Source organism: Hordeum vulgare, chromosome 4H, assembly GCF_904849725.1.
Source record: "Hordeum vulgare subsp. vulgare chromosome 4H, MorexV3_pseudomolecules_assembly, whole genome shotgun sequence".
Taxonomy (NCBI): Eukaryota; Viridiplantae; Streptophyta; class Magnoliopsida; order Poales; family Poaceae; genus Hordeum; species Hordeum vulgare.
In genome coordinates, this window is record NC_058521.1 from 434866571 (window position 1) to 434878752 (window position 12182).

General features: G+C 42.6%; 1 long non-coding RNA gene across 1 annotated transcript; it reads right to left on the reverse strand.

Moving 5' to 3' along the window:
- Positions 1-5565: 5565 nt before the first annotated feature.
- On the reverse strand, positions 5566-7206 carry LOC123446568. Its single transcript, XR_006631405.1, has 2 exons — positions 6551-7206; positions 5566-6263 (listed from the first exon to the last, which is right to left on the reverse strand). It is a non-coding gene; the product is annotated as an uncharacterized LOC123446568 (long non-coding RNA).
- Positions 7207-12182: the final 4976 nt, after the last annotated feature.

Sequence of the window (12182 nt, forward strand, 5' to 3'; positions counted from 1 at the left end):
AAAGGAAACAATGGTGTGAAGTCCATAGAGAACAAAGGGAGAAATTTTGATTGGAAACAAAGGAGGAGATTACTTAGATTTGAAGTAAAAGGAAACAACAGCGTGAATCATGGAGGGGTTTTATTCCGTATGATCGTGTAGGCAGTTATTTCCATAGGTGTAGGAACGCTGATCTGTGTCGGTCGACGAGTCGAGTCGCTGTGCAGGTCTTCGTGGGTCCGTTTGATTCATCCATCACTAGACATTGGATCTGGCTCATTTGGGTTGGTTGGCCCATGCGAAAGTGAACACATCTGAAGGAAAGCAAAACTGAACCCGTTGAACCCAATTGTCCTTGCCATGTGCCGTAATTTTCTCCGTTGACTCCATTGCCCTGGCGGCCCTGCATTGCTATTACAACCTCTGCGCTAGCGCGCCGGCCCAAATTTGACCCAGTCACACCCCGTGCGTCGGATATAACCGCTCTTGGCCGTCTCATCTCTCCCCATCCTCTCCTCATCTTATCGTCAACCTCGCGCGCGCGGGAGGAAAGGGAGAGGGAGGAGAGCGCCGCCCCTGCATGCGTCCACCGCCTCGCCTCGCGTTCTCATCTTGCTTTGTCGACGGCCGTCGCCGGTTGCCGCCCTCGTCGTCCTTCCGCGTCGCCGGGCAAGGCCCTCGCCGCCGTCCTCGCCACCAGCTCCATCCATGCAACATCTGCACCATATGGTTGCATCTCTGTGCGGCTACGGTTGTAGCTACGGTTGCGATGGCAATTGCTCGCGGGCGCACTCGCCGCTGCTCATGCCCGTTGGTCTCCACCTCGTCGGTCGCACCTCACCCCCTGTGTTGCAAATGTTGGAAAAAAAGCTCCAACCCCCTGATGAAAAGGCTTCAACCCTTGATGAAAAAAGCTTCAAGTGTCACTGCGAATCAGGATAATATACAATACACAAAATGTTTCAACCTTAGATGAAAAAAAATTCCAATGAAATGATAGAGAGAGCTTTAATCAAGCGCTTTTCAAAAATGAAAAAAAATTCAAAATGTTTTAAGAAAAGCTTCAATCGTTGATGCAAAAAAGTTTCAACCATTTATATAAAAGCATCAACCATTAAGAAAAAAAAATCTCCAATCAAACACTACAACGAGGAAAAAAATCTGCAAACGTTGAGGAAGAAAGCTTCAACTGTATATGCAAAAAGTTTCAACCGTGTATATAAAACCTTCAACCTTTAAGAGAAAAAAGCTTCAATCAAACACTGCAATGAGGAAAAAGCTGCAAACATTGACAAAGAAAGCTTCAACCGTATATGAAAAAAGCTTTAACCGGCTACCAGCAACGAAAAAGTTGTGGTTGCAGCCCACGGTCACCTCGGTCATCGCCGGCACGCACCCCCGCCACCGTGGGCTTGCAGCAGGTGGACATCTCCCGTGGTAGCACTTCGTCGCCCCCCGTTCGCGTCATCTCTCGTGGTCTCTCGCTCACCATCATCACGCGCGTCGACCGTCAGTGAAGTTCCATCAGACGAGATAGGGGCACGCTGGTGGAGTCCTCGCCGGAGCGCCGGAGGAGGTGCGACACTCGCCGGCAGCGCCTGAGGTCGCCGTGGGGAGTGAGGAGGGGGAGGAAGAAGAAGATAAGGCAAAAAAGGTGAGAGGAGGATGTGACCGTCCGAACATTTCGACCGACGCGACTAGAGTAAAACGTTTCCCAACCCGTTATCATCACCTGCCGAGCAATGAGACATCCGACAACGCATGCATGAAACGTGTTGCCGCAAGCTTTAGTCGTCGAGTCATGATGTCCGAGCTCCCCTGAATGCATCGTCTACTATCGCAGCTCACCATCGCCGGGTCACAGCAAAGCGTCTTGTCGGTCGTAGCTTGTTGCCTTGCCAGTCACAACAAATCAGCTTCCCGATAGCATCTTGTCGTCTCGCGGTCCCGGAAAAAAATCAAAGAAAAAGTTGTAGCTTCTATAATGGCTGATCGTAGCTTCCGTGTCGTATCTAGCGATAGAATTTGCAACATCTGGCACCGCATGGTCATCGCCCATAGTAGCAAAAATTTATGCTGGTTCCAGAATCTAGGAAGAACGGTTGCAACATTTGGCGGGCGTGGTCACCGCGGTCATCACCAATAGTAGCAAAATTTTCTGCAGGTTCCAACACCTAGCGAGAGAGTAGATGTAACATCTGGCGGGCATGGTCACCGTGCGTGGCAGCAAAAATTTATGTCGGGTCCAACATCTAGCGAGAATGGTTACAACATTTGTCGGGGGTAGTCCCCGTATTCACTGCCCATAGTAGCAAAAAATACGCCGGTTGTAGTAGTGTGGATCACCGATTGTAGCATATTTGGATGCCGGTTGTAGCATCGTTAGTCGTTGGGTGCACATCACTCCCATCGGGTTGTAGAAAACAATCGCTAGTCCCAGCTTATGACGTTGCATGTTGCAGCTTTTTCGGCGCCGCTTGTTCACCGCCACGGTACCACCCTCCCCCGTTGCAGCAAAACAGAGAGTCGATTCCAGCATTCGGTGGCGCTCGTTGTAGCACTGAGATTGTTTGCCGTAGCTTGTCGATGGAGCCATCCTAGCAAACCATGGTGACTCATCGCAACTCATCGACGTGTAGTTCTAGCAAGCCGGTGCGGCCCTGTAGCATCCTGCATCATCTTTCGATCTAGCCGCATCGCCGTTGCATCTCACAACCGACGTAGGTCTGGAAAGAGAGCAAATAAAATGGCAGATGAGGGAGGAAAAATGTGCGGGCTCCGTCAGGTGGTGGCGTCCATGGCGTTTCAAGAGCAACCCGTGGTTTGTATGGCACGTGGTTAGCGAAAGACAATGAGAAAAGGTTAGCGGAGAAGAAAGAGAATAAGTTTTTAAACCGGAGAGCTCTGCGATGCGTGGATCCAACTGAAAAATATGCGTCTCCGGGGGCCTCTTAATTATGTGGATCAGATGGCGCGAGTGCGACCGACCAAAACGTTCGTCGGTCGTCCGGCCACAAACGTTTGCCAACAAATAAACCTCCGATGATGACGCCGTGATTATGGGATAACCCCATTTCTCTCCTTCTTTCTATTTTCTCTCCGCTGAATAAAAAGGAATAAGGCAGAACGTAACGTGAGTCTTCTTCTACCTCTCCCGGCCGTCGCGTGGAGGAGGCAGATGACCGCACGAGAGTGATTTGTAGCTGTTGCCTCGTTCGTGTGGGCTTCTTCTTCAGTCCAAGAAAATCTACCTGTAGATACGTCATATTCCATAGCTAGAGACGTGATATTTCATCTCTAGGCAATTATAGAGTCGACTTAGCAAAGCGTCTCCACACGGGCCGTCTCAAAACATGTAGACACGCTAGCTAAGCGTCTATACATGGCATGAGACGCTATATTGGGACGTCCAAAGGCGTCTATAGATATGACACGCTATGTTTGGACGTTTAAAAGCGTCCCTAAATATATAGAGTCGTTCTGTTAGGTGCGTTCGTATCATGTCTCTACTAACAGGGCCATTTCATTCGTCATAGGCCCTAGGCCCATTCCTATACATGCTATGTATAGACGTTATTTTTATGTCTAAATACATAAAAGCTTGTATGTAATCAATCATATTTTTATTTATATAATATTTGATTTATTCTAAATTGTACTTCGCCATTTCAAATCCAGTAACTTTATCGTACCATATGTTTGAGCATAATGATAAACAAATATTTTATATAAAAGCTTCCATTCATATCACCAATCACATTCATAAGCAACAAATATTATCATATGACACTCATATCACCAATTGTATCCACAATCATCACATTCGCACAATTTCATTTAGTAGGGACAAACACCTTAGGTTCACAACTGAATCAAAGCAGATCTTCATATGAAATATGCAAATAACTAAGAAGAGATCGTACAAACTAGAACTAAATTTCCCTATGAAGCTCAAATCTGTATATATACATAAATAATATTTGTCCATGTAAAGACTAATTCTTCTATAGTTGCTCTTGGCTCCTGCAATGCACTCCTTTTTCTAAATCTTGAGCTACCCTGAGAAAGAAAGAAAACAGAGAAATTTTAGAACATAGCTTTAAGGCTAGTGTGAGAAGAAATGTACTTTGATGATGTACCATACCAGTGTTTGGTGGCTTGTTTCGAGGTTGTGCACAAGTGGTTAATTTTGGTTTTTTTACCTAAAAACCACAAAGATCCTTCATAAATAAAAAGCCTTAAGTATGCACATTTGAGCATACAATGATTGCATGGAAGTGTACTTACATGAGATAGAGACCATGCAATAACATGCCCAATAGCATCCCTTATTGTTTGCAATTTCCATGTGGTCTAACCAGTGTCTCATCTCCAAGTCTAGATACAGCGCAAACAGAAACTGCTACATATTGTTCTCCAAGCATGTTTTCTTCAACCACGTATGTTTTATCTCTACTCACTAAAGTTCCTTCGGCCACAAATCTATTTTTGCTTCTCGGGTTCAACGAAACCAACAAGACTTTCATTTTTTTCCTATTTTTCAAGAAATGAAACATTCATTATCACAAACTATGGAAGATTTTACTTTACACAAAACAAGATCAATTGCACATGGAATTAGACAAACTAACTATTCTAACCATTGTTATTCAGATATAAATATAATATACCTACTTAGTGATGCGAAGAACCTGTTCACTTGGTTCAGGACCACCTTGCTTGGTCGCATTGCTATTTTCAGCATGACCATTCTTTGAAAGAGGACCATCATGTGCTTTCTATAGTTGAGGTTCGGTACAGTAAGTAAATTTATAGAAAACATAGACATTGTTTGATAACTCAACAAATATTTATGCACACATGCACACCCACCTTAGCAACCGTGTGTTCATATGGTGAAGATAAAGTGGTGCAACCCTCTTTGGTTATTCCGCAATTGCTAGGATGCAATTCCTGGTCAGTCTTGTCCGGTAAAATTGATTTTGCACAACCTTAATTGACCGTATCAATTTTTTTAATGTTCGCTTTCTACAATTGAGGTTTCAGTTATAAGTAAATATACACAAAACATAGACATTGTTTGACAATGAAGCAAAAATTTATGCACACGCACACCTTAGCAACCATGTGTGGTAAAAATGAAGCAGTGTAATCCTCTTTGTTTCCCGAAGAGAAGCTAGTATGCAATTCTTGGACAGTGATATGTTTATCGGGCATAGTTGATTCTGCATAGCGACTTGATTAGCCTTATCAAAGTTTTCAATGCATGCCTTCTACATTTGAGGTTCAGTACAGTGCGATATAAGCATACCCAATAATAGGCATTGTTTGATAATGAAGCAAAAAAGTTTATGCGCACACACCTTAGCAACCATGTGTGGTAAAGATAAACGAGTGAAGTCTTCTTTGGTTCTCATAGAAAAACTAGGATGCAATTCCTGGTTAATGATCCGCTCGTCGGGTAAAATTGTGTTCACTAAAGAGCGTTTAGATAACTAAATATACTCTAGGAGTATATCTTAAAACTGACTGAAAAATAATCTCCATAGGATCATTCATTACAGAGTAACACAGGGAACAATAATCTTGGAACAAAAGGCAACATACGCATTAAAAAAAGACCATAGGATCATTCATTACAAAGTAACACAGGGAACAATACATTTTGAAGAAGATCCACACAGCTGGAATAATTATGTTGGAGTAACTCTACCTAGGAGCATGGATGACAAGTGCTCAACCTATATCTTAGTTGCCAATAACAAGATGAAGGCCCAAAGACTAATCTGTTTCATCTGAAGATGGTTCTTCACCATGTCAAATATATCACGAGGTTTGAACTTTACCATGGTATTCCAATTCTCACTTCTCGGATGCTAGATATAAAAGACCTGTTCAACTTGGGAAGAAAATACAAAAGGATCATCCTCTAAATTCTCCCATGTATGTATTTTTCAGGAGAAGTTCACATGAGTGAATCCAAACTCATCTCTTATAATACCAGATTTGTGATGAACATCATACCAATCACATTTGAAGAACACCACCTTGTAATGTCTGTACGACAATTCGAAGATGTCAGATAACCGGCCAGAATACGACACACCATTTTCAGCAAGGTTCACGACACCACTATTTTGAGTCACGCGTCCTGTCTCGCGACTGATAGTATGAAACCTGAAACCATTAATTATATAGCCACTGTAGCGCACCCCGCATTTGCTTGGTTTTGCGGCTAATGCTCTTATCTTTTCTGTGATATCCGGTCCATCATTTAGTATAACCTGTATGTAAGAGTGGTTACATTGAGTTCATATGGAACTACAATGAAGGAATATGCTAAAGGTGAACTATACCATCAACAATTACCATCCAATCAACAATACGCATTGTTTTTAACAATAATTCTCGTCCAATGACAAAAAAGGATTCACTGGTTTTTATCAGCAGTTACCAAATTTCAACAATAAAGTGCATCGCTACAAAAGGTAGAAAGGGAAAACAGAGGTGATATATCCCAATTCGATCTATTTTTCACATGATGCAGAGATAGAAAAATGAAATTAACAACCTGCTGGGAAGCTCCTAGTAGCAGAGGTGTGTGGGCGAGCTCGTTGTCGATGTTTGGCAGCTGAGGGAGAGAGGATTCGCCCGGGTAGTGCAGAGTGACAATTCTGAATTTGTATACTCACAACAACTTGATTTCCAGTTTACCAAGGCATAGCCAATGGGCAACACGCTGGATGCTAACTGAATCTGGATAGGCTAGTAACTTGGTACAGCAAGAAGCTGGATGCTAACTGAATCTGTGACTAGAAACGGTGAACAGAGTGCCAGAGGACATCAAACAACGTGGCGGAGCCTGGCGTTGGCGGGGAGCGGCGTTGGGTTGTTGCGGGGGAGCTTGGACTGCAGGAATTCGGCGTCAGGTGGCGGGGAAGCTTGGGCTGGGGGAGTCTACCGGCGTCCAGCGGCAGGGGAACTTGACCGGGAGGAGCGGCGGGGAGCAGAGTCCGGCGAATCGGGAGTTCAACTAGGGGCGAGTGGCGGTTGCGTGAGATATATGACGGGGAGGCGAGAGTGGCGGCTGGTGCCGAGGTATGGCTGGCGGCGGCGGCGGGAGGACGGGCGGGAGGGCGGCGGCTGGTGCCGAGGTATCGAGCGGTGGCGGCGCTATGGACGAGCCGCTCCAGAATTAACCGATCTAGTTCTAACCTATTTTTTGGATCCCGGATGTGCAAATTTTCTCGTGGATATGAAAACAACTTGAACTAGTATTCTTCAGAAAAGAGGTAATAGCTCAGTGGTACATTAACTGCGCTAAGATAATTTGTGGTCACGAGTTCGATTCTTTGGGGGGTCATTTTTTCAGGTTTTCTACTTACTTAATCTGAAAAACAAACAAAAAACTGCACATGTGATGGATTCAAACAGAGTTCGATTCTTTGGGGCCCCATTTTTCCAGGTTTTCTACTTACCTATTCTGAAAAAACAAACAAAAAACTGCAGATGATGGATTCGAACCAGCTATCTCTGGACATAGATAATAGATCGTTACCACGACGCAACGGTAAGGGTGCTGGTATACTTAGGAGACACTACTTATTTACTATTGCTGGCAGTTTAAATTCAAAATATTCAAACAATTCGGAATTAATTGCGCTATCTCTGGACATAGATAATAGATCGTTACCACGACGCAACAGTAAGGGTGCTGGTATACTTGGGAGACACTACTTATTTACTATTGCTGGCAGTTTAAATTCAAAATATTCAAACAATTCGGAATTAATTGCGCTATCTCTGGACATAGATAATAGATCGTTACCACGACGCAACAGTAAGGGTGCTGGTATACTTAGGAGACACTACTTATTTACTATTGCTGGCAGTTTAAATTCAAAATATTCAAACAATTCAGAATTAATTGCTCGGGATAGATAATTCTTGCGGGGTGGCGAGAAATGCGGTTACTGCCAGGTATCCGAATTTCTCGGGCGGTATCCAAAACCCTGGTTCTAACTTCATATAAAAAATCAATCTCCTACGTATAGCTTGCAAAATACGAGAGGGTATATAGGTCATTCCATGTAGAATTATTAATAAGTTCAATAAATCAAAACCCACGTATCTCGGATGATTAAGGTCCTATTTCCAGCGAGGAGGAACGATTAAAATTATTATTTCAAGATCTTATTACATACAATATATGAATGTCACAAGATCTTATATTATGGAAAGGACGGAGCTAGCCTGTCGAAACTTTGTCCGACTGAGCCTGCGTCGTTGGATTGAATGGCCATCGCAATACATATGTTGAGCCACCTCTCGTCATGCACCATCTCCTTGCACAGCCGCATAGCGACTTGTCGTCGTCGCCCCTACAGCTGCGAACTACTACAACTTCATGGACGAGGATGGTAATAATTGGGTGGTTTTGACACTCGCAAAAGCGGACAGTCGTCTCGTGCCCCGTGACAGCATGCCCGCGGTCGTGGAGAACTATAATATACGACGCCATATGTTATAAACGGTGATGTGATACTAGAATCAACTTATTAAAAATATAAAATATAATATGCTACAAGCACAACTAATTTCAATAGCCTTTCAAGTTGAAAATATAATTATTAAAAGTTTTCTCAGTAGATTCGCATGCTAAAGCGCCTTATAAATCGCCTATAAGTTAATTAAAATTATATAGCTATTTTCTAAATGACCAATAATAAGAAAAAATTTGTGGGGTTCTATAAACGTCTTAAGAAGCGTCTTTAGCCTACTAGTGTTTATGGGCGTAGAGACGAATACAAACAGCGTCTTAAAAAAAGCGACTCTACAAGCCTTTTTTGTTGTAGTGTAGCAAAATTTTCTGCAGGTTCCAACACCTAGCGAGAGAGTAGATGTAACATCTGGCGGGCATGGTCACCGCGCGTGGCAGCAAAAATTTATGTCGGGTCCAACATCTAGCGAGAATGGTTACAACATTTGTCGGGCGTAGTCCCCGTATTCACTGCCCATAGTAGCAAAAAATACGCCGGTTGTAGTAGTGTGGATCACCGATTGTAGCATATTTGGATGCCGGTTGTAGCACCGTTAGTCGTTGGGTGCACATCACTCCCATCAGGTTGTAGAAAACAATCGCTAGTCCCAGCTTATGACGTTGCATGTTGCAGCTTTTTCGGCGCCGCTTGTTCACCGCCACGGTACCACCCTCCCCCGTTGCAGCAAAACAGAGAGTCGATTCCAGCATCCGGTGGCGCTCGTTGTAGCATTGAGATTGTTTGCCGTAGCTTGTCGACGGATCCATCCTAGCAAACCACGGTGACTCATCGCAACTCATCGACGTGTAGTTCTAGCAAGCCGGGGCGGCCCTGTAGCATCCTGCATCATCTTTCGATCTAGCCGCATCGCCGTTGCATCTCACAACCGACGTAGGTCTGGAAAGAGAGCAAATAAAATGGCAGATGAGGGAGGAAAAAATGTGCGGGCTCCGTCAGGTGGTGGCGTCCATGGCGTTCTCGAGAGCAACCCGTGGTTTGTATGGCACGTGGTTAGCGAAAGACAATGAGAAAAGGTTAGCGGAGAAGAAAGAGAATAAGCTTTTAAACCGGAGAGCTCTGCGATGCGTGGATCCAACTGAAAAATATGCGTCTCCGGGGGCCTCTTAATTATGTGGATCAGATGGCGCGAGTGCAACCGACTGAAACGTTCGTCGGTCGTTCGGCCACAAACGTTTGCCAACAAATAAACCTCCAATGACGACGCCATGATTATGGGATAACCCCATTTCTCTCCTTCTTTCTATTTTCTCTCCGCTGAATAAAAAGGAATAAGGCAGAACGTAACGTGAGTCTTCTTCTACCTCTCCCGGCCGTCGCGTGGAGGAGGCAGATGACCGCACAAGAGTGATTTGTAGCTGTTGCCTCGTTCGCGTGGGCTTCTTCTTCAGTCCGAGCGAGCAGTCCGAGCTTTAACCGGACTAGACCGAAGTTTTTCGGTCCATACTTCACGGACCGGACCGGCTATTTTTTTTCGCGGGCCAGGACCGAGCTCGGCGGGACCTAGTAGGCCACGAGGCCGGCCAAAAGCTCGCTCTTGTCGTCCATCCCGAACGATTGGTGAAGGAGAGGCGCATTTCCTATTTGGTGCCACGGGCGCGAATTAACGAGCATTTTTGTTAACTAGCGCTTGTGCCGTTCGCAAATTGGTCGGCCCATCTAGGCGTCGTTTGACGTTTTTTTGATATGTGTATGAACTTATTTAAATATTGATGAACATTTTTTAAATTTCAGGGAATATTTTTTAAGATTGATAAACTTTTTTGAATATCGATGAACTGTTATGAATTTTGATGAACATTGTTTTGGAAATGTATTAGCTTTTTAAATATTTATGAACTTTTTTTCAGTTCAATGAAGTTTTTAAAAAATACATGAACTTTTGTTGAATTTTTATGAAAGTTTTACAAATTTATTGAACTGTTTTAAAATTTAATGAACTTTTTCTAAATTGGATGAACTTTTTTTTCATTTTCAATGATTTTTTTCTTTCAAATTGATGAACTTTTCCTGAAATTGACGAACCTTTTTTAAAGATATGAACTTTTTTTCAAATGAATGAATATTTTTTTAGATCTGTAAATCTTTTTTAATTTCATACTTATATTTTCATAATAAAAAACAAAAAGTAAACTGGATAGCACTCAATGGGTCGGGCCATTCTAGCAGCGCTGCAGGCGCCGGATCATTAACAGCTGCCTGCAGCGCTGCATAGGAGCTCCCAAGGAGAGGCATCCATCAGTGAGTCTATAGGTTTCTTGAAGAATTATTGGGTCTGTCTAAGAAATGAAATCCAAGCCTGCTCAGATCAGAAGGGAAAGAAACCTGAACAGAAAATACATGTGGCTACTCCGGCTGATACTTCGAGTGCCGGTAATCTTTGGTGTACACCCCATAAGGATTTCTGAAACTAAACACCAAAGATTTCTGAAACTAAACATGAGTTTCCTAAAGAAATATACAAGTGCTTGCATTCCGTGTCATGGTGAGTCAGAAGTGTCGTACAAGATGTGTCCAGGGTAACAACTTTTCACCAGTAAGTACATTCTCAGTCGCTATAAGAGTTTGGTAGCTGAAGACTTGGATGATATGATAGATAGATTTAAGCGTAAGGGGGATATGTTGATTAAATGACTTCTCAAACATAGATTTATATTACTGATATTTTTGTGAACGGTCTTTAAAAAAACAGTCCATTCCTGATATTCATGGTAAGCACTTACGATCTTTGAGCCGTCTCAGTTGAAATTGGTACACATTCAATTATTTGGCCTCCTCCTTGGAAATATTGAAAAGAATTTGCACCCGTTTTTTGCTGGACCAGTACGTATCCTTACGAGGCACACTTACAGTCTCCGTTCATGCAAAACAACAGCATGATTTTCTGGGGGAAACCATTAGTCTTTGTTTACATATTTCAGATTTTCTTTTCTTATTTGCAGGTGTCAGATCCTTTTGGAAAATGTTTTGTAGAATAACATGCCAATAAATTTGGCAGGAAATATTTTGTGTGGATGCCTCAGGTAGTTTTTTTTTTGCTCAAACCAATAGGGTATTTTGGCACTGAGCTCTCCAATCAGCACATGAGGGATATGGGGAGGGACTATTGAGACATCCATAAAAATTAGGTAGGAGAATTGCACTATTTCACAAAGTAATAGCATTCCTATAATACTTGTCTACTAAAATATATCTAATATATAATAGAGTGGTTACAATACCCATATAACGTATATACTCATTTCAATTATCTTAAAAATCTCTTGTTTTAACATGTTAGGGATGTGCTAATTTTACATGATAAAGTACTTTCGTCAGTTTATGCTATTAAAAAAAAGTTAGAGGAAAAACGGACACATTTTGGACAACACTTTGAAACTTAAGACCATTAAGTGTGCCAGATTAAATAGTGAAAATATTAGGCGGGGATTTAATGTACATTTATTATGGTACAACTTTATTATATAAGAATTATAAAAGTAACAATATACCGAATATTGCTTTTGGCTCCCGAGCTCACCGGAGGCCTTTAAATTCAAACTTCAAATCAGTGAAAATTTGTATTTTAATGTTTCAAAAAATTCTGAAAAAAAACATAGATAAATGAAGGTATAATACACAAGTGTGTAAATTTTCAGAACAAAA